Consider the following 24,216-nt stretch of genomic DNA (forward strand, 5'->3'; position numbering starts at 1 on the left):
TGACCTGAGCTGAAGGCAGATGCTTAACTGACTGAGCCACCCAGGCGCCCCTTTCTCATCTTATTATACTGCATGACTTGGGTAGATCTTCCTGGTGGCCAATGAGCAAGATCATATGTGATTCATCCTTGTATACTCATGCTAGCAGATATGTGGTGATTATTATATATAGGGCTTTTAAGTAAACTCATAAACCAAAATCTTTATTGACAATATTTTCCAAGTGGGAGAGTCAAGGTTCATATACACGCACATAGTACATGGGTTTGAAGATATGCCACAAAGACCTTACTATAAGGCTTTTGAAGGAAGCTTCCTATTTCTCTTCAACTATTTTATTTTAATTAGAGAAAAAAATGATTTTTTTCAAAAGCCAGAAATATTCCAAATAAGACTTTTGTTCATCTGATTACCTGAAGAGGCTTCTTGCTTAACCAAGAAAGTGAAAAGACACTGATTGCCTTCAATACCAGTTAGTAAATGATATGGGTCATGAATATTCAAGAAATTTAGCCAATGATCATAGTGTCAGCGAAAAGTATTTAATGAGAATTCCTAAGAGTCCAGCATTGAGTTACAAATTGACATCACCTCATAAATTAGATATCTTCTTATAAGATCTAAGTATGATATGAAAGTATAAAATTCAAACTATATTTTATTTGTTTTTTCCTCATGATTCTAACTCTATGTGGCACATACACTATTCTGACCCTAAAGAAATATAAAACATTTCTAAAACCCAGAAGTCATTGAAATGAAGATTCTGCATTTTTGTTAAAATGCAGTATATCAGTATTTGATTCTTATATAAAATCATAGTTAGAAATAAAATATAGTGCTTTAAAATCTTTAGCTTCAGAGAGTGACTATTTTCATTCACATTCCAGTTTTCCAGTATTCACTGGCTATGTAATGATAGCAAAGTAATTTATTTTCTCTTTCTTGGTTTATGCATTTGTACAATGGGAATAATAGCAGGGTCTGTCTCATATGGTTGTTGAGAAAATTAAATGAGATCATTCATGTAAGGTGCTTAGCACACAGTAAATGCTTAATATATGTCATCTATTCTACTAACTTTATGGTAATAGCTAATTAACTTGATTTTGATTGAGGCACTTTATTGCCCTCATTAAAATATACATTAATCCATCATCTAATATTTATTGGCAAGGCACTCTGGTAAGTATTACAGTCTTAAAAGTATTTGCCATAAATAATCACCAAATCATAGGAAATTCTGACTTCTTGAGGCTTGAATAGCTAAGCAGTTATTCTAATTAAGCAAAGCTTTAGGTGTTCAGGTGAACTCATGACCTGGAAAATGGACATGCTTCAGAGTTCAGTCAACAAAATGTTATGAAAGATACCATAGCTGAAAGATGTTTTTAAATATTGCACACCAGTAAAGAGTCTTATGACTTTTAACAATGAAATCTATTGCCCTCATATCCTACTAAAATTCAAAATGATATTATTGGGTGTTTACTTTGGACCAGGGATCATGCTAATGCTTTATGTACATGGCTGTATTTAATTCACAATTTTCCTATCAGAAGAGTATAACTATCATCTTACAAATGAGAGAGCTAAAGTCCAGAGAATCTAAATATGTTTCCAAGTTACATAGCTAGAGCAAAAGCTGGAGTTTGATCACAGTTTACACTGTATCATGCCACCTCTCAAATATCTATTCCGTATTTAAGAGACCTTTTTGGTGCCATCTTACACAGTTGGCGTATGCATATAGCAGCAAATGTCTTGGAGTAACACCCATGTACAGCAGGACCTCAGCCATATCATTTTGATCACTTCTCTGTCTTATTAAATGAGTAAATCAGTGTAATGTTAAATAAATACAGTAGGTCCTTGGTTTGAAAGAATTTAGCATTTATAGTTTAAACCATTTTGTAGAGATTTCAAGGTCCATGGACACTAATAATTTGTAATTTTGTTGAGGTGAAAATTAAAAAAATGTACCACTCTACTGGTATGTAAGAATGAGTCACAGAGAAAGTGAGGACACTTAACTAAAATAGCATCTGCATTTTGATATATTATTCTACAGTGTTTCTGTGCACAGATACTTGGATCAAGTGATTTCTAACAATTTCTATTATTTTAAGTTTTCTTTTTTTAAAAAATGTTATTTATTTATTTATTATTTATTTATTTATTTTAGAGAGAGAGCATGAGCAGGGGGAGGGGCAGAAGGGAAGCGTCAGATAGGGAGGGAGAGGGAGAGAATCTCAAGCAGACACCCTGCTGAGCTTGGAGCCCCAAACAGGGCTTAATCTCACAACCCAAGATCATGACCTGAGCCAAAACGAACAGTCGGGTGCTCAACTGACTGAGCCACCCAAATGCCCCTTAAGTTTTCTTTTTCTAATAGAAAATAAATTACTGAAGTTGGTCCAAAAGTTACTCTTTACTGTACTTTTTTGAAAGTTATATTGAAATATTTTGAGTGTAACAGAAAGGATCATCCTGTGAAACTGCTATGGTACTGTAGATCAAGATTTGAGTAAGATTTTCCTCATTATGCCACTCAAATAGTTACTTCATGCATTAACCAATGAGAAAAGCCAATCTGTTTTATTGAAAAAAAAAAAAAAGGAAGAGAAAACTATACGGTTAGTCAGATCAATAATAATAATGTTTACAAACTGCACTGAGATTTACTGTTTGCCCAAATATCATTCATTTATCATTTAATTTCATTCTTTTTTTTTTTATTTCATTCTTGAAACAACCCTATGAGGTAAGTAGAATTAGAATTCTCCTAATTTTCAAGGTGAGAAAATTGAGACTCAACAAAGTAACATGCTCAGTACTAATAAATTAAATCTGATTCAGATGGGGTCATTTAACTCCAAAATCTGTGTTTCCATTTTAACAATTTACTTTGCTAAGAATTGTTTTAAAGTTTTTAACTAATATTGATATCTCAAACCAATTCAAGAATCATTATATTACTCTCCTCCAGCCCCCTCCCCACAACCAAATCTACTTCTTTCATACTAATTATAGTGATCATGAGGCTATCTGATTTCACTTTGACAAGCCCATACTCACTTTCTTAAGTGAACTCACAATAACTCTAAGTAACTCACTCAAAGAATCTCTTTATTCATAATAATAATATCTAATAATTAGTCTGGATAACAGAAAATGGGAAATTAGAAAGTTATTTATGCATTGAGAGGACATTCTGTCAAGAGGGTACCAAATAAAAATAAACCCTTAAAATATAATGAAATCTTTAAAACAATAAAATTTGTCATGCATACAGCTCTTGCTTTATGCTCATTTCATCAATTAGGAAACTGACGTTTGGAGGATTCAATGATTTTCCTAAAATTGTAAGGCTAATAAGTAAGGGGAAAAAATCAAGATTAAACACCAGATATTTGGATCTTTTATCTTCTAAATATAAAGTCAATAGAAACAATGAAATGGATATGAATTATTGTAGAAGCAATGTTTAAATAAAAAGAGAAAACATTAAAGCACTAGAAATATTTTTTAAAAAAGTGAGAAGGTAAGATAAAGACAACATGAATCCTGAAATAAAGTAAATTGAAAAAAAAAATGCCAGGGGGAGGGGCGCCTGGGTGGCTCAGTTGTTAGGCCTCTGCCTTCAGCTTAGGTCATGATCCCAGGGTCCTGGGATCGAGCCCTGCATCGGGATCCCCAATCCGCGGGAGGCCTGCTTCTCCCTCTCCCACTCCCCCTGCTTGTGTTCCCTCTCTCGCTGTGTCTCTCTCTGTCAAATAAATAAATAAAATCTTTAAAAAAAAAAAAAAAAAGAAATGCCAGGGGGAGAAAGTAAGACAACGTAAAAGAGAAATAAGCAGACATCCCAAAAGGTAAAGAAAATAAACAAATATTTTTTTTTCATAAATGACTTATTCAAAGATACCATTTCATCTTATAATGACATAAATGCATTCAGCCTTCAGTTTAGAAGGAGTTAATCGCCATGAGCACCCCACCTCTCTTGTCCCAGAAGCTAATCACTTTTGCATCAAGGCCTGTCACCAAGTAGCAGTGGCTTAGTGACTATTAGGGTGGGAGAGGTACATGGCTTTGAAAATTAATCACAGTTTAACAGACAAAGTAAAAGGGACTGGGCTTGTGTTTACTGAAGAGGTCAATTGATTTCAAAGCATGAAGCTGTTCTACAGTTTAGCAAGAACAATCTCACACAGAATCCCTGGCAGAAAATGCTACCATTTACTGAAATTCATGGTAAATTATTAAACACTTGGCACAGACTCATTTATATTGAGTAGAAGCAAAAAAATTAAAAAAAGAAGTCCCACATGTAAACAGCAAGAATGTAAATTAAATCTGCCTCTAGCAGAGTCCTTCAATGCTGCCACTTCTTTTGGAATATTCCCTGTTCTGGTCTATTTTTCCTGATAAGCAATCAAAGTATTAAATATGCTTGCTGCAGAATCTAAAGTAATCAAAATGGAAAGAGTTATTTGACTTTTGCTCCAGTAATTTTTTTTCCCATCTTGCATTTTCTCATTAAAGAATTTACATTCATAGGACAACCCAATACACTAAATGGTAAATCTATGAATGTTTTTACAGAAATTTGGAAGAACTACATGAAAATATATGAAGCAAAGCTCAGAATATGAAAAAAAAACACTTTAAAATAGCCATATCCATGATAAATCATTGTATTATCTTGAATTTATTCAAATTTTGTTCCTACTACAACAGGTTTATTTTTTTTAAAAAGGCAGAAAATGAGGAACTTCAGCAATAATAATAATTAATGAGGAGTGCCTGGGTGGCTCAGTAGGTTAAGTATCTGATTTCAGCTCAGGTCATGATCTTAGGATCCTGGGATGCAGCCCCATATCAGGCTCCCCATTCAGCAGAGAGTCAGCTTGTCCCTCTCCCTCTGCCCCTTCCCTCACTGTGCGTTCTCTCTCTCTCTCAAATGAATGAATAAAATCTTTAAAAAAAATAATAATTAATGATTAATAATAATACTTCCATATGGTTTTGTAACTGAGGAATAGAGTTAGAGTACTCTTATATTCACCAGATACTATATTTCAGTTAAGTGTATATACAGCATAGAAAGTAAGCTAGTATGTACATAGTGTTTATATTTTGTTGAGTGAAAATATGCCTTTTTTGATGAACCCATTTAATATTAATCTAAAGCCTATGAATGTTAGGTGAGTGTATGTGATTCCAATGTGACCAATTAAAAATGAAGTTAGAAAAAAATAGTTGAGTTTTAAAACTTAATTTTTATATTCTATTATTGGAGTTAATTATAAATAAATTGAATGATGAAATTTGGAGGGAAGGAGGTTGCCAATAGGATGGAGGATCACATACACTGAAGTCTTCCTTATGAAGAGGGGGAGAAGAATGATGTTCCACTTGCATAACCCATTCTTAGATATATTTGTGTCTATTTTTCATCAGGCTCTTTAGGGTAGATCTACCTTAATGTAGTTTAATATAAATAGAAAAGATATCCATTCCATCCTCTGATTGTGTTTTTAAACAAAATTTCTGTTCTATATTCCTGATGCTTCAACATGACATTAGCTTTATATCTGCCAATTTAGCATATGCGTTCATATTGAAATATCAGGGCACTTGTAAGCAAAGCTCTTCAAATTTCTTCTTCATCGCAGTGAATCCGAGGCCATACTCGGGAAGATAGGCGGTGGGGGACGTCAGCCCCTACTGGCAAGTGATAGAGCAGCAGAGTACAAAATCGGAACTTTTAGAAGTCAGCTCTGCTGAGGGACGTCACTCCAGTGGCTAAGCGGAGGGTGAAACCCTCGCTGGGACAGTGTGGTCTCAGGGCCGTCGGGGTCACAGAAAGACCGGGGGTGCCTGAGTGCGGCAGAGCTCCCAGGTATTGGAGCGGGGAAGCTGGCTGCAGAAACAGAGGCAAGGAGTGGGCTCTCAGCTCGGGGTTGCCATAAACCATGATCCATGGCACAGTCAGGCCACTGCTCCTCCAGCAGGGACCCAAAAAGTGGCAGATCAGGGGAGACTCCCCTTCCTCCCCTGGAAGGAGCAGCACGGGAGTGCACCGCAGGGATCTGCTGGGTATGGAGACTCCACATGGAGTTGTGTGCCAGAGATAGAAACGCTCGGTCACAGGCCGGGTGAGCTCAGAGTACAGCCAGAGACCTGGGAGATGGGAGTGATTGACTGCTTTTCTCTGGGGGCGCACTGAGGAATGGGGCCCCGAGATCTCGGCTCCTCCAGGGTGGAGATTGGGAGGCTGCCATCTTCACTCTTGTCCTCCAAAGCTGTACTGAAAGCTTGCAGGGAACAAAAGCTCCTGAGAGCAAATCCAAGCAGATTACTTAGCCTGGACTGGAAAGGGTGGGGCAATTCCGCCTCTGGCAAAGACATTTGAGAACCACAGCAATAAGCCCCTCCCCCAGAAGATCAGCAAGAACAGCCAGCCAAGACCAAGTTTACCAATTAACGATAACAGCAGAACTCCAGCACCAGGGGAACACTACACATAGAATTCATGGCTTTTTTCCCCTGATTCTTTAGTATTTCAAAGTTAATTTTTTTAACTTTTTCTTTTTCAATTTTTTGAATTTTTTTTTCCCCTTTTCAAAAAACATTTTATCAATCTCTTTTTTAAAAAATCTTTTTTATTTTTCATTTTCAGAGAAACTTCTCTCGTAATGAACTATAGAAATGATCCCTGAAAGTATAGTCTTTACAGTCATATTCTATACCTTCATAGTAGTTACCCTTATTTTTGGTATATATATATATATATATATATATATATATATATATCTTAAAATTTTGAGATACAGTTTCTTTTAACAGACAAAAATATACCCTAAACCTCTAGTGTATGGCTTTGTTCTAGTCTCCTGCCTGATCACATTCTCTCCCCTTTTTTTTTTAGTCCTCTTCTTTCTTTTTTCAACCAACTTCTTATCAATTCCTTTTATAAAATCTGTTATAATTTTCATCTTTACAGTCATATTCCATCCCTTCATCATATTAACCCTTATTTTTGTACATATATAAGTTTTTCTTTCTTTAAAATTTTGGGAGGCACTTTCTGCTACCAGACCAAAATACGCCAAAATCTAGTGTGTGGCACTGATCTATGCACCAGCCTGATCATATTTGATCATATTCTGTTATTTTTGTTGTTTGTTTGTTTGTATCTTTTTCTTTTTCTTTTTTTTCTTTCTTTCCCTTTCTTTTCCCTCAGGTTCAGGTCTCTTCTGATTTGTTTAGTTTATATTTTTCTGGGATCATTGTTACCCTGTTAGCATTTTGTTCTCTCATTCATCTATTCTCCTCTGGATGAAATGACAAGATGGAAAAAATCACCTCAAAAAAAAGAACAAGAGGCAGTATTGACTGCCAGGGACCTAATCAATATGGATATTAGTATGATGTCGGAACTAGAGATCCGGTTGATGATTTTAAAGATACTAGCTGGGCTTGAAAAAAGCATGGAAGATATTAGAGAAACCCTTTCTGGAGAAATAAAAGAACAAAAATCTAACCAAGTCAATATCAAAAAGGCTATTAATGAGGTGCAATCAAAAGTGGAGGCTCTAACAGCTAGGATAAATGAGGCAGAAGAAAGAATCAGTGATATAGAAGACCAAATGATGGAAAATAAAGAAGCTGAGAAAAAGAGAGATAAACAACTACTGGATCACGAGGGCAGAATTGGAGAGATAAGCGATACCATAAGACAAAACAGTATTAGAATAATTGGGATCCCAGAAGAAAAAGAAAGAGAGAGAGGGGCAGAAGGTATATTGGAGCAAATTATAGCAGAGAACTTCCCTAATTTCGGGAAGGAAACAGGCATCAAATTCCAGGAGGCACAGAGACCTTCCTCAAAATCAATAAAAATAGGTCAACACCCCGACATCTAATAGTAAAACTTACGAGTCTCAGAGACAAAGAGAAAATCCTGAAAGCAGCTCCGGAGAAGAGATCTGTAACCTACAATGGCAGAAACATTAGATTGGCAACAGACCTATCCCCAGAGACCTGGCAGGACAGAAAGGACAGGCATGATATATTCAGAGCACTGAATGAGAAAAATATGCAGCCAAGAATACTATATCCAGCTAGGCTGTCATTGAAAATAGAAGGAGAGATAAAAAGCTTCCAGGACCAACAAAAACTAAAGGAATTTGCCAACACGAAACCAGCCCTACAAGAAATATTGAAAGGGGTCCTCTAAGCAAAGAGAGAGCCTAAAAGCGACATAGACCACAAAGGAACACAGACAATATACAGTAACAGTCACCTTACAGGCAATACAATGGCACTAAATTCATACCTTTCAATAGTTACCCTGAATGTAAATGGGCTAAATGCCCCAATCAAAGGACATAGGCTATCAGATTGGATTAAAAAACAAGACCCATTGATATGCTGTCTGCAAGAGTCTCATTTTAGACCCAGAGACACCCCCAGATTTAAAGTGAGGGGGTGGAAAACCATTTACCATGCTAACGGAAACCAAAAGAAAGCTGGGTGGCAATTCTTATATCAGACAAATTAGATTTGAAACCAAAGACTGTAATAAGAGATGAGGAAGGACACTATATCCTACTTAAAGGGTCTATGCAACAAGAAGATCTAACAATTGTAAATATCTATGCCCCTAACATGGGAGCAGCCAATTATATAAGGCAATTAATAACAAAAGCAAAGAAACACATTGACAACAATACAATAGTAGTGGGGGACTTTAACACCCCCCTCCCTGAAATGGACAGATCATCTAAGCAAAAGATCAACAAGGAAATAAAGACTTTAAATGACACACTGGACCAAATGGACTTCACGGATATATTCAGAACATTCCATCCCAAAGCAACGGAATACACATTCTTCTCAAGTGCCCATGGAACATTCTCCAGAATAGATCATATCCTAGTCACAAATCAGGTCTCAACTGGTACCAAAAGATTGAGATTATTCCCTGCCTATTTTCAGACCACAATGCTTTGAAACTAGAACTCAATCACAAGAGGAAAGTCGGAAAGAACTCAAATACATGGAGACTAAAAAGCATCCTACTAAAGAATGAATGGGTCAACCAGGAAATTAAAGAAGAATTAAAAAAATTCACGGAAATAAATGAAAATGAAAACAGAACTGTTAAAAATCTTTGGGATGCAGCAAAGGCAGTCCTAAGAGGAAAGGATTCAGCAATACAAGCCTTTCTCCAAGAAAAAAAAAAGGTGTCAAATATACAACCTAACCCTACACCTAAAGGAGCTGGAGAAAGAACAGCAAATAAAGCCTAAGCCCAGCAGGAGAACAGAAATAATAAAGATCAGACCAGAAATCAATGAAATAGAAACAAAAACAACAGTAGAAAAGATCCACAGAACTAGGAGATTGTTCTTTGAAAGAATTAACAAGATTGATAAACCCCTGGCCAGATTATCAAAAAGAAAAGAGAAATAACCCAAATAAATAAATCATGAATGAAAGAGGAGAGATCAGAATCAACACCAAAGAAATGCAAACAATTATAAAAACATATTATGAGCAACTCTATGCCAGCAAATTAGATAACCTGGAAGAAATGGATGCATTCCTAGAGATGTATCAATTACCAAAACTGAACCAGGAAGAAATAGAAAACCTGAACAGACCTATAACCAAAGGAAATTGAAGCAGTCATCAAAAATCTCCCAACAAACAAAAGCCCAGGGGCAGGTGGCTTCCCAGGGGAATTCTACCAAACATTTCAAGAAGAATTAATACCTATTCTTCTGAAACTGTTCCAAAAAATAAAATGGAAGAAAACTTTCAAACTCGTTTTATGAGGCCACCATTACCTTGATCTCCAAACCAGACAAAGACCCCATCAAAAAGGAGAATTACAGACCAATATCCTTGATGAATATGGATGCAAAAATTCTCACCAAAATACTAGCCAATAGGATCCAACAGTACATTAAAAGGAATTATTCACCACAACCAAGTGGGATTTATCCCTGGGCTGCAAGGTTGGTTCAACATCCACAAATCAATCAATATCATACAATACATTAATAAAAGAAAGAACAAGAACCATATGATCCTCTGAATAGATGCAGAAAAAACATTTGACAAAGTACAGCATCCTTTCTTGAACAAAACTCTTCAGAGTATAGGGATAGAGGGTACATACCTCAATATCATAAAAGCCATCTATGAAAAACCTACAGCGAATATCATTCTCAATGGGGAAAAACTGAGAGCTTTCCCCCTAAGGTCAGGAACATGGCAGGGATGTCCACTATCACCACTGCTATTCAACATAGTACTAGAAGTTCTAGCCACAGCAATCAAACAAGAAAAAGAAATAAAAGGCATTCAAATCGGCAAAGAAGAAGTCAAACTCTCACTCTTTGCAGATGATATGATACTTTATGCGGAAAACACAAAAGACTCCACTCCAAAACTTCTAGAACTCATACAGGAGTTCAGTAAAGTGGCAGGATATAAAGTCAATGCACAGAAATCAGTGGCATTCTTATACACCAACAACAAGAGAGAAAAAAGAGAAATTAAGGAGTCGATCCCATTTACAATTGCACCCAAAACCATAAGATACCTAGGAATAAATCTGACCAAAGAGGCAAAGAATCTGTACTCAGAAAACTATAAAATACTCATCAAAGAAATTGAGGAAGACACAAAGAAACAGAAAACGTTTCATGCTCATGGGTTGGAAGAACAAATATTGTGAAGATGTCAATGCTACCTAGAGCAATCTACACATTCAATGCAATCCCCATCAAAATACCATCTACTTTTTTCAAAGAAATGGATCAAATAATACTAAAATTTGTATGGAACCAGAAAAGACCCTGAATAGCCAGAGGGATGTTGAAAAAGAAAAGCAAAGCTGGTGGCATCACAATTCCGGACTTCAAGCTTTATTACAAAGCTGTCATCATCAAGACATTATGGTACTGGCACAAAAACAGACACATAGATCAACGGAACAGAATAGAGAGCCAAGAAATGGACCCTCAACTCTATGGGCAACTAATCTTTGACAAAGCAGGAAAGAATGTTCAATGGAAATAAGACAGTCTCTTCAACAAATGGTGTTAGGAAAATTGGACAGCCACATGCAGAAGAATGAAACTGGACCATTTCCTTACACCACACACAAAAATAGACTCAAAATGGTTGAAAGACCTAAATGTGACACAGGAGTCCATCAAAATCCTAAAGGAGAACAGAGGCAGCAACCTCTTCGACCTCAGCCGCAGGAACTTCTTCCTAGAAACATCACCAAAGGGAAGGGAAGCAAGGGCAAAAATGAACAATTGGGACTTCATCAAAATAAAAGGCTTTTGCACAGCAAAAGAAACAGTCCACAAAACCAAAAGACAACTGACAGAATGGGAGAAGATATTTGCAAATGACATATCAGATAAAGGGCTAGTATCCAAAATCTATAAAGAACTCATCGAACTCAACACCAAAAGAACAAAGAATCCAATCAAGAAATGGGCAGAAGACATGAACAGACATTTTTCCAAAGACGACATCCAAATGGCCACCAGACACATGAAAAAGTGTTCAATATCACTCGGCATCAGGGAAATCCAAATCAAAACCTCAATGAGATATCACCTCACACCAGTCAGAATGGCCAAAATTACCAAGTCAGGAAATGACAGATGTTGGTGGGGTTGTGGAGAAAGGGGAACCCTCCTACACTGTTGGTGGGAATGCAAGCTGGTGCAGCCACTCTGGAAAACAGTATGGACCTTCCTCAAAAAGTTGAAAATAGAGCTACCATATGATCCAGCAATTGCACTACTGGGTATTTACCCCAAAGATACAAATGTAGGGATCTGAAGGGGTACTTGCACCCCAATGTTTATAGCAACAATGTCCACAATAGCCAAACTATGGAAAGAGCCACGATGTCCATCGACAGATGAATGGATAAAGAAGGTGTGGTATATATATACAATGGAATATTATGCAGCCATCAAAAGGAATAAAATCTTGCCATTTACAACAACGTGGCTGGAACTGTAGGGTATCATGCTGAATGACATAAATCAATTAGAGAAAGATATGTATCATATGACCTCACTGATATGAGGAATTCTTAATCTCAGGAAACAAACTGAGGGTTGCTGGAGTGGTGGGGGGTGGGAGGGATGGGGTGGCTGGGTGAAAGACATTGGGGAGGGTATATGCTATCGTGAGCGCTGTGAATTGTGTAGGACTGTTGAATCATAGACCTGTACCTCTGAAACAAATAATACATTATATGTTAATAAAAAATAATAAAGAAGAAGATAGCAGGAAGGGAAAAATGAAGGGGGGGATATCGGAGGGAGAGATGAACCATGAGAGGTTATGGACTCTGAGAAATAAACTGAGCGTTCTAGAGGGGAGGGTGGGGGGGGATTGCTTCGCCTGGTGATGGGTATTAAAGAGGGCACATACTGAATGGAGCACTGGGTGTTATATGCAAACAATGAATAATGGAACACTACATCAAAAACTAATGATGTAATATATGGTGATTAACATAACATAAAAAAAATTTCTTCTTCATCGCTTTGACTAAAATGATGAAGTGAGGGTTTAAGGACAGGGTACCAGTTGACATTATGAGAGCAACTTTTCTTTTTTTCTTTCCCTTTTTTTTTTCTGAGGCCATCCCTCAGATAATAATGAATGATGGCTGTGGCAAAATTCAGCCATCCTCTTCCCAAAAGCTCACCCAATTGTGGCAGAAAAATCTCTTAGCAAAACCTGATAATAAGAGGAAGAGTTCTCTCAGTTGGAATCAGAGGTAGGGTAATATGGCTGACTATTTTTTGTTTGTAAGTACGTGCCAAGAAAAATATGTGCAAAATCTGTATTTTCCCCCCAAAAATGATTCAGTCATTGATGACAGTCTATGCTATCTCATTTCATCTTTTCATACCCATGAGGTTTTTTTTTTTTTTAACTTTATTAATGCTAGGAGAACATAGATTCCATGCCCTCACTCTGAAATAACAATAGATAGATTATATCCTTAAAAATCATTTTTCATGATGACATTGGGATTTAACTAAAAGAAGTTAAATATGATTATGATCATTGTTATTCTCTGGCTGGATATATACAAGCCAAGAAATAGGGATGATTTCTCTCTCAGCCCAAACTCCACAGCCTGTTATCAACTTAAAACCAAACAAACAGCCTTCTATATTTTGTTAGAGAATAAGCAAGAAGGCAGCAAGAGAGTATGACAGAATGATAATGACAATGGTTACATGATTTCTATAATACACAGCATAAACATCCAGTATCCCACTATGATTTAGAGGCTTGGTCCCTGGTTAGTGGTTTCGCCTTCAAAGAAGACTTCATATTTAAGACTAAAGATGTATTAATACAAATGGATTATTTGGTAAGTTTCTTTTGGCCTCTGAAATTTAAACACAATTTTTGAATCCACTTATTCATGTCCTGTATAAACCAATTCCTTCACCGACAAATCCGGAGGACCCAAGTCACTTTTAGCTACTAATTCCTGTTAAAGGAAACAGGAATGTGGCTTTTCCTTGATTTTTCCACCAATTCTCACAAGGAACATTTGTGTATTAAGCAGACTTTACTGAAAATTTAGGATGATGGAATGGGTTTACACCATGAGAACAGAAAAAATTTAAAAATGAACATCAGATTTCCATGTGACTAAAACCCTTTAGCTGTAATGCTATTTGGAATTATTCATTTGCCTCAAGTTGCCATGCTCCTGACACAAAATCTTGCTACATTGTGTGACTTCTTTCTCCATTTTCTTTTCTTCTTTTCCTTGAGCTCCTGACACTCAAAATATATGTTCATTCCTTACACAGATCAGTTTTCTTATTGTCTCCATCCAAACCACTTGCTCAATAACTACCTTCTATTCTCAAACTATATTTCTTAAAAAAAAAGAAAAGAAAAGAAAGTTCAATTTTGAAGAGGAACTCTTGATAGTAGCTGTATAAATACATATTATATATATATATATATATATATTTCTCCTCCCCACCTGCTACAACTTTTTCAAAAAAGGCTTCCTTCAATGAAATCAGGTAGAGTAGCCTTTTGTGATTTATATTCTATATATGTAATTGGAATTATGACTTCACATCAAATAATTTTAATATATGGCCATATTAAGGAGGAAACATGTATTCAGTATGAAAACCAATAGTCAAATAGTAAATACAATATAATGTTATTAAAAATCTGGTCAGTACATCTTTACTCTTTAATTGTACAAATGTATGATGAGGCTATTAATAATACACATTGATCCATTTTTATTAAACTTTGACAAAGAATTAATTTTGCCCTAGTATAATCAATACCCTTAAACAGAACCAAACTCATATATGGTATTGACTTCTAGGGAGGGAATAGTCATTATGTTTTCGCTTACGGGAAAAAGCTCAACTATCCATAACCTGAATTTTAAAAAAATACTAATTCACTTTTTTCTAGAAAGAGACATGGGGAATTTCTAGTAATATTGATTTATAGAAAATCTCATACAAGAGCATTTTTGGAGGGGAGAGAAACTTTAAAAATAATCTTTGATTTCTTTGTAGCAATTAGGGGAAAGCTTTACCTGTACCAGGTGCTAAATGAATGCTAGTGAAAGGAAAACATTGGGTCATTTGGTTGCATGGAATAGATAACCTGGCCAACCTAGCTAAGCAACAGTCTAAGAAAACACCAAGACCAGGATTTGGGCTGGAATACTGTCATGCTTGAGAGAGCTCCGGTAACAAACTACCTTGTCTATCTTTTTCAGGGGACACATGATATTTCCTCACATGTGTTCTGTTTCTTTCTAAAACCAGCTTCCATACACTTATCACACCTTTCTAGCTGTAGTTTACATAAGGCTTAGATTTGCTACCATCTCGCAGGCTCTGTATCTTATAGCAATTTTGATGTGTTCTGCTCTCTTCTACCCCTGCTTCCAACGGACTGAGTTTTTCTGTTTTCTAATTAAAAGTTTCTTCAATGGTAAATTGACTTTTTTGTTTTTGTTTTGGCAATTCATGGGTCGCACATCATTGGCAGGACTACATATAGACTGATTTTCTTGCATTAGATGCCTGTCTGATCCCACCAGTTGAAACTGGAGGAGTAGATCATGTGTTTTGTCAGATATCCCTTAAAAGAGAGTGTTGTCAGAACAGTCAGTATGACATCTCTCAGGAGAGCAAATTACTATGGATTGATCTCTGATCAATAAAAGCGGTATGTTATACCAACCAGAAACCAGAGGACATTGCCTTGTTCAGATTTTTAAATTGAACCAAATAACCATGGCTATCTAACACATATGGATAACATTCACAAATAGAATTCTCTTCTTGTTCCCTACCTCCCACCTCTTTCACACCTACTGTCAGTCACTGAATCAAATCATCTCAAGTAAGTAGGTGCAGTGACACAGCAGAAGAGGGGCATGTACAACAGGGGCTGTGCTGGGGTTGGAGAGCTCATCCATCAGGCTGCACATGCATAATAATCAGTTCATTTTGATATGCCTGACATCATAGCAACGTCTCCTGAGGAAACCAGAGGGGGAGTTTGGGGAAAATTAATATGACCTTTAATTGATGCCTAGAGAATACCTCCCCTTCTTTTTCTCTGTCAATGGAGGGGATAAAAGACTATGTTAATTATATATTTGTTCCCTCTCTGTGGAGTTTGCATGACAGCAAGTCTGTTCACATGTAGAGATCAGGAGATCTACTAAGGAAAATGACAGAGAGCAATTATGCAGAGGATAAGTTCATGCTGAAAACACTAACTCGTAAGAGCGTGGATATCTGAAATATATGTTTGTATCAGTCATATATTTGATTTTCTTTCTCTAAGATAGTGAAATTCAATTGGTCAGGTGGGGAGAGAGTGAGTATAATTAATTCCAGAAAGGGCAGGTAAAGCATGCATATTTGTTTTTCATATTCACACAGCACACAAAGCAGATGGCTTGAAGAAGTATTTATTCCTCAAGCAGATTGATCTGTATGCCACTTAGTATATGTCCTTTTATCTAGTAGCTATCATTAACTAAAAAGCAACCACGTAATATATTCAAATAAGCATGAAAAACAAATACCTACTATTACCAAATATAGAAAATGAATGCAATAGTAGAGGAAAGAAAGTGTGTCTCATCTGTGCTGGATATGAAAACAACAACAACAAAAGAAAACCAGAAATAAGAAAAAAACTTCTTTGTACTGAGCTTGGGAGTTTCTCCCCAGGACTAAGCTCAACATTTTCTAGCGATGCTAAGGATAGAAACAACCAGCTCTTGAACTTTGAAGTAATTGGTTCACAGCTGTGCTTATACTGAGATGGAAATATGGAAATACATTTGTACAGAGGAAGGCTTTTTTTTTTTTTTTGGTAGTTGTAATGAGAAAGTTGTCAAATTAAACCCAAACTGCTGTAAGTAAAATAAATTACATGTGGAAATTCAATTTCTGATATTTGCATTGCATGGGTACATGTACCATGATATTTCTAAAAAGAATTCTTTTGTTATTCAAAAGTTTAGTTTTAAGGAAGCAAAAGTGACCTAAAGTGAGTTGTAGATATTTTTGTACCATAAAAACGTAAGACATCATACCAATGCAACATGGCTCACTTCAGCATTTCTTAAATGCACGTGTTCCTAGGGAGGGACACAAAAGGAGGCCACATTTCTAGCTACCAAAGTGTTTGAAATATACTTAAGAAGGCATGATTAGCACTTCTGAAAGAGGGACATAATAGAATACATAGATAATCAGAAGAGAAAGATCAGTGGGGGCTGAAATAATAAGAAAAGTCTTTGTTGGGAAGATAAGGGCTTAAGATAGTGGATATAGAGTTAATACAAAGGCAGAAGGAAGATCTTTTAGGGATATATCATATAAAGTCCATGCAGCAAAAACTGAACATGTGTGTAAGAAGAGAAGAGGATGAAGTCTAGACAGAGGGAACATGGCTTTTTAAGACTAGTAAGAAGCTGGACCAGATAGAAACTGAGGTATACATTGGACTGTGTTCAGCGAGAGCTGCAGAGAGCTTTGGTTCTATATGGGCTCCAGAGAAATCAGGAGGTATTTATAAACTTCAACAATGCAACCATAAGTGGACACGTGTTGTGGAGGGGCCAGGACTTGTCATAAAGTAAAAAAAGCTCTAGCCTGGAAATGTGACAAAGGTCCGTAGCGTGATTCCAGCTTTCTGACTAACGTGCTGTATGATCTTGAACATGCTCCTTGGTTACTTAGCTCATAGACAGTTGGTGGAAACTTTCAACTCTAATCTTTACATCTATTTTACTATACACTCTCAGGATGTCCAAAGCAAAAGAAAAACACTAATTTGTTATGTGCCTAGAAAATGATTACAGTGACTAAGATAATTAGGAAATTCTAATTTTTGGTGTCTATAGCTTTCAAGAGAAATTGCACATATTTTAGTACCTGAGTATCTAATGGTGAAGGAGAGGAAGTGTTGTTGAACTAGAATATTTCGAAGTCCTTTCAATCTTCAATTGGGCATTCCACCAGATTAGAGGGAGGAGCTGTGATTAAACTAGTCTAGGGCCCAGTAGTACCTGGCCCACAGAAAATGCTTCACTTGCTATGTGTTGAAAGAATTTGCCTAAGTGCATATGTCCATAATGTATACTTTGATTTAGGCTTCTTTATTTATTTTTTTAATTTATTAAAATCTCACTCCAAGATGATAATTCAATAATAGTTGCTTCAAAAATAAAACTCATGTACTCTCAATTGTGTCTGTACTTCAGGAATTTACAATTAAGACACCTCATATAGGAATTAAACAAAGAACACAAAAAAAAAAACACTGAAAGAGCCAGTAAAATATGTGTTTATGTTGGGTACAAGTGATAATCCAGGACTCAGACCAGAGGGATCCTGCAGCAGTGCTTATGTGCCTGCTGAGGACTGTGCCTGTGTTTGGTAGTTTTATGGGTCCAATGGGCACAAGCACATTGGCTTTCAGAGCAAGATGTTTTGGGCACCCACCCCATCCATGGGTTGGGGTCCTAAAATTTGGGGTGCTAAATGTGGGGTTCAAACTCTTGACTTTTTAGGGAGAAGCTAGGACTTGGGAGTTCCCTCCCAATTGTATGGCACTGTGTTGAAGGTGAGCTTTATGGCAAGCATGTGTCTCAGCCTTTCCTACCTATCTTGCTGTAGGTATTTTCGCATGTGCCCACTATAGAGAAGTCACCAAGCTGGTATCAGGATTTCTTTCAGAGATCCAGGCGTAGCTGTACATTTGGTGTGTCTGTGGAAGGAGTGGAGTTCAGGAAGCTCCTATGTTGCCACCTTGCTTGACCTCTTCTGGATAAGTTTCTTTATCTCTCCGTGCTTCTGTTTACTCAGTCTGTAAAATGGATCTGATCATGGTACCTTCCTAATGGACAGGTATAAAAGATAATATACGCAAATCTCTAAGCATACTGCCTGGCACACAGAAAACATTCAAAACATAATAGCTTCGATGATGATGATGATGATGGTGATGAGGATGAGTACTACGACTACTACTATTCTCATCCCATGTTCAGAATTGCAGAGAAAACATAAATTTGTTCAGAATTGGAGCGGAAACGTGCACTCTCCAAGGTATCTTTAAGGATGAATACATGATACTACTTATGGTGAGAAATCAGCATTAGATACCTACCAATATGGACATAGAAGTCAAAAAGGTCGTGATAATAATTTTAAAACAAACCCTTGTGTAGGCACAGTAATTGGAAATGTAATCTTATGTTTCAGTTTACATGTTGTGTAACAGGCATCTGTTTCAAAAGCAATGGCTCACTAGTCTATACGCTTTTAATATGTGCTCATCTTTCAGTCAAATGCAGTTCCTAGACTAATATTAATATTCCCCAAATGACAAAATTGTGTCAACTGGAAACTTGGTTTCTGCCTGATATTCTGTGTTAGTTTTGCTATTTTAGACTCATATAAGCAGTTTGAAAAAGCCTTAAAAATTCATTGTCATTCCTGACTGCAGTTCATATTGCATTACCTGTAGAATTTCATCCCCAGTTGAATTACTCATCACCAATCTGATCATTCTTCCATAATTAGACTCTTTTGGTGAAGGATAAACTCTGAATATTAATACCAGAAAACTAGATTTAGAACAAAGAACAGGATGGAAGCCAATTTTGGAATCTATCATTAGGGTTTTATAATCATAGAAATTATTCCTCACTATGTGCTTTTAGTGGGTAAACAGTCTATAATAGATAGCAACAAACTCATCTTTTCACTTATATTCAGTTATGACATTTTCCTACTAAGCCTTCTTGAATTGGTCTTCCCTGGAATAGTCTTTTGAATGTGGCATTTATTTTAAACTAAATAGTCAATGTAGAGGCTCTAGGAATTTAACATCATTAAAGTAAATAATAAATGATTTTGACCAAATATTAAGCATAGCAACCACTTATTCAATCTTTCTTTTTCTTTCTTTCTTTCTTTCTTTCTTTCTTTCTTTCTTTCTTTCTTTCTTTCTTTCTTTCTTTCTTTCTTTCTTTCTTTTCTTTCTTTCCTTTCTTTCTTTCTTCTTTCCTTCCTTCCTTCCTTTCCTTCCCTCTTTTCTTCCTTCCTTCCTTCCTGTCTGTTTTGATTTTTACTTCTTATCTCTTTCTCCTTCCTTTTTAGCAAAAGCATAGAAGTGAATTGGACCTTGGAGACAACTTAATTCGATCTTCTCTTTTTTACAAACGAAGCAACAGAAACTTGAAAAAAAAAAAAAAAAAGGATCCTTAATTTGCCTTGAAGGCAAATTGGATTTTTGTTACAAAAGATACAATTTAGTGTCCAATAAAATTGAATGTGTCCAAATCCATATTGGCAAGAGTGTGATAACATAACACTTGAATACAATAGGGGATTCTATAAATGTGGATAAAATTTCTTTCATAAAAAATAAGAAAGAATTTGGAACTTTGGAAAGCAGAAAATGCACAAACTCAAAAACAAGATACTATAGAGAAGTCTCCTACAAGTTTAACTCTAAGAGGCTGCTTGGAATCTAGTTTGAAATTGCAAAGTTTAAAGTGAACTACAGAAAAGGTAAAAATGTGACAGTAAGTTTATTTTCTAAGTTTTTAGTAGGAGAATGTATATATAAAAAAACAAAAAAGATAAAACACACACATACGTCTTCTGTGACTTTCATTATCACAGGAGAAATGTAAAGATATAACCTCTGTAGCCTCTTTGCAAGGAAAACTAAGTAAGGATTTTGATATATGTTTTTAAATTTACTTCCTCCAGTTAGATTTACAAAGTTTCGCTTTTATGGCTTTCTGAAAAGAATTTGAGGGTGCGCTTATACAGACATGAGAATAACACAAATTTTTCAAGAGCAGAATCCTTTGCCCACCTGTTTTGTTACTTAGGGAAGGCTGTTACTCTATCAACTTAAGCACTTCTAACTAGGAAGTGTCAGTTATAAAGTTTTCCTGGGGAATATGGCCTGAGTTGTTGCACATTGAACTTGGTGTCCAACTAGGTAATGATGGTGGATAGGCTGCCTGAATAGTTCTTTACTACAGTACCAATTTCTATGCCTTCTCCAATCTTACAGAATAAAGATAATTGTTTCAGCCTGTAGTAAGCAACCTGTACTATACACTGTTAGACAGTTAACGACTGTTAGTAGATGAGGATAATCGTGTTGTATACACTGACAGGATATTTGGTCCATATAGAAATATGCCAACCTTTTTAAAATACTAAATATCTAGAAAATAATACAATAACACATAATAATTGCTTCACCTTATATTTGCCTGGTAATTATTTATTTATATGATTTTATTTATTTATTTATTTATTTATTTATTTATTTTTTAAGATTTTATTTATTTATTTGAGAGAGAGAGAGAATGAGAGACAGATAGCAAGAGAGGGAAGAGGGTCAGAGGGAGAAGCAGACCCCCCGCTGAGCAGGGAGCCCGATGTGGGACTCGATCCCGGGACTCCAGGGTCATGACCTGAGCCGAAGGCAGTCGCTTAACCAACTGAGCCACCCAGGCACCCTATTTATTTATTTATGAGAGTGCGTGAGCTGGTGTGGGATGCAGAGGGAGAGGGAGAGAGAGAATCTTAAGCAGGCTCTATGCTCAGCGTGGAGCTGGACACAGGGCTCAATCTCCCAAACCTTGAGATGATGACCTGAGCCAAAATCAAGAGTCAGATGCTTAACTGATTGAGCCACGCTTTGGCCCTTGCCTGGTAATTTTTAAAAGTAAGCTCTCTTTTAAAATGACTCTGAAATGTACATTTTAACAATTGTTATGTCATAAATTATGATTAAGTTACTTGACTATGAACCTTATCTTTAGGATAGTTTGTTTTAGTGAAATATTTTTCAGTGATAGTTTCCTGTTATGAACTACTATAGCTATTATTATATTGCTCATTGCTATTTAGGTTACATTATAATAGACCTTTTTTATAGATATCCTTAATAAACTAATTATCTTTATTCATAGAAAGATCTATTTATAAGTCATATTGTTAATTTTTTTTAACAAAATACACTGCAAAAAAAAAATCTATCAAATGTAATATAGTAGGCAGTCCTGGGGGTCACTGGCACTTTTCCCTTATCTCTCTCCTAAAGAACTTGGAAATAGGGACAGAAAAATGTTTTCAAAGAATGAAACTATTGAAGTAAATAAATAAGGGATTGGGACAGAAATATGTGATACCATCACTGAGTTACAAAATATGACATCACCCCCCAACCAAGGTAACTACAGAAACAATGTATCATTTATCAAAAGTTGGTCCCCAGCTATAGTGGAGAAAAGGGGAAAATCCCAGGCAGGTCTTGGCAGTGCATTTCCTTCTCCCAGTAACAGTTCCCTTCCCATATATCCAGGGAAGTTTTCCTTATAGTTCTATTTCTCATTTCTCATGCTCATAAAGTAATAAAGTATTGGTTTTATACAGTTTCTGTGAATTTGTTTAATATGAATCTACCTATAACTGATAAACTCTCTGACAAATGAAATCTCTGACCCTGTAAATTCAAGGGTCCGGACTTGTCCTGCAGTGACTTTGCCAAAAAAATTTAAAAATAAAAGTAAATAATTTGAAAATTGCCACTCTCTGGAGAACTTTCTGCACAGCCAATTGGCTTTCCTTAACGACAAGCAACTTCCTGGATAATGTCCCTTTTCATTGAAATTGTTCCATCTAGGACATCCTTTGCCAAGTATATTATAAGCCTCTCCATCAAAGGTAGAAGTTGCCTCATCATTTGTGTGTCTGCTCTTAACAGGCACTAAATAAATGGCTAAGCATTGTTATGATGTAATAAAATGCAGCCATAAGTAATTTTAAAGCTGCAGGATTTTCCTTTCTTAATGTATTCTTTTCTTTGCCAAAAAACAGATGCATTAAGAGCAGATAACTTTGATCAAAACAACATCCTATGTATTTGTTCAGAAGACTGTTTTGTTTCATGCACAAATTGCTCCATTCAAGTGAAAAAGTACATCAGAAAAATACCCTCATACAATAACAAAGAGTCATTACAGAAAAACTGCTAATTTCCTGTTTATTTAGTGATCATCAAAGCCTCTGGAGTAATACTCAGAACTAGTGTAATGAATTACTCTTATGTTAAATATCCTGTTGCATTATATTGAGTAGACAATAGCATATAGTTATAGTTGTCTATTTTTTGCTAAGAATTTCATTCTTAAGAATATGTTGTCTCTCTGGTACTTCATTCTAATTCAGAATGTAAAAAGACAGATATTTAAAATAGCTTTTAGATAAGTATATTTTAGATGTTGTTTCAATTTGCCTATTAATGCCCTGACACTAAATAAAACTATTTTAAGGTTTTAGGAAAAAAAAAATTTTCTTTTTTTTTCCCCCTCCAATGTTTTTAATTTTGGAAAATATTCTTTTTGGGGGAGAAACTGGTAGAATATTAGCAGAATAATAAAATGACCCAAGGACTCCCAGCACAATTGTTGGCATAAAATTAAATTTTTAAGCTTTTAAGCATTTTTTCAAATTTTTAAAATCTAAAACTTCCTCATTATTTGTATTCTTATTTTCAAAACTTTCTATTCAAAGGTATTTTGTCAAAGATATTAAATGAGAAAACTGGCAAGTTTTCTGTCACTTCAAGGATGAACCCCATAATGACAAAGCTAAGGACAAAGGATCACCTCTTCTTTTCAGCTATAAATGGAAAATGCACTTTAATTCTGCCAATTTGCCAGTGCTGTTGGGAGGTTCTTTCCCATAGGCATGGAAAACATAACAATCTATACCTGAAAATAAACTAAAAAGGTTTTTTTTTTTTTTTTTTTTCGTGAATGGAGTCAGCATGTGGAGAACTAGATGAGTTATTAGCAGTTGAATAAGCAGGAACATACTGAAAGTTTATACATATTAAGGGGTCTTCATTTCATCATTTCTAATTGAACATTTTTTATACAAAAAGACCAATATTTTTCATTTTTAAATATCTCCTTCAATAAAACAGGAAAAAGGACTCAGTCTTTGAATTGGCAGCAGATTCTCCTTTGGCTTCAGAATGCTCACTGTACAAAATACTAAACAAGAAAAAGGAAGTCATGGTTCCTGGCTTCGGGCATTAGTGAGAAGTACAGCCACATGGTTGTAATTTTCAGACAATCTTTATTTTTTTTTCCATAATATATTTCAATTTCATGATGACTTTACTTTTAGCTTAAAAAAAAGCCCCCCCCAAACAAAACAAAAAACAAAACAGAACAAAAACTAAAGGAACCTCAAAACACCTTATTTTATTTATTTTTCTTTTTTTTTAATTTAAATTCAGTTAATTAACATATAGTGTATTATTAGTTTCAGAGGTAGATTTCAGTGATTCATCAGTTGTGTATAACACCCAGTGCTCATTACATAATGTGCCCTCCTTAATGCCCATCACCCAATTGCCCCATGCCTCCCACTCCAGCAACCCTCAGTTTGTCTCCTATGATTAAGAGTCTCTTATGGTTTGTCTCCATCCTGACTTTGTCTTATTTTTCACTTCCTTCCCCTATGTGCCTCTGTTTTGCTTCTTAAATTCCACATACGTGTGAAACCATAATTGTCT

At 35.8% G+C, this 24,216-nt stretch overlaps 1 protein-coding gene and 1 pseudogene across 42 annotated transcripts in view; both read right to left on the bottom strand.

Moving 5' to 3' along the window:
• PTPRD (protein tyrosine phosphatase receptor type D) overlaps positions 1 to 24,216 on the bottom strand; it is a 2,297,676-nt gene that overhangs the window by 988,112 nt on the left and 1,285,348 nt on the right. The gene's annotated exons all lie outside the window — the stretch shown is intronic.
• LOC144380175 (small nucleolar RNA U3) lies at positions 6,662 to 6,737 on the bottom strand (annotated as a pseudogene).

Source organism: Halichoerus grypus, chromosome 14, assembly GCF_964656455.1.
Source record: "Halichoerus grypus chromosome 14, mHalGry1.hap1.1, whole genome shotgun sequence".
NCBI lineage: Eukaryota > Metazoa > Chordata > Mammalia > Carnivora > Phocidae > Halichoerus > Halichoerus grypus.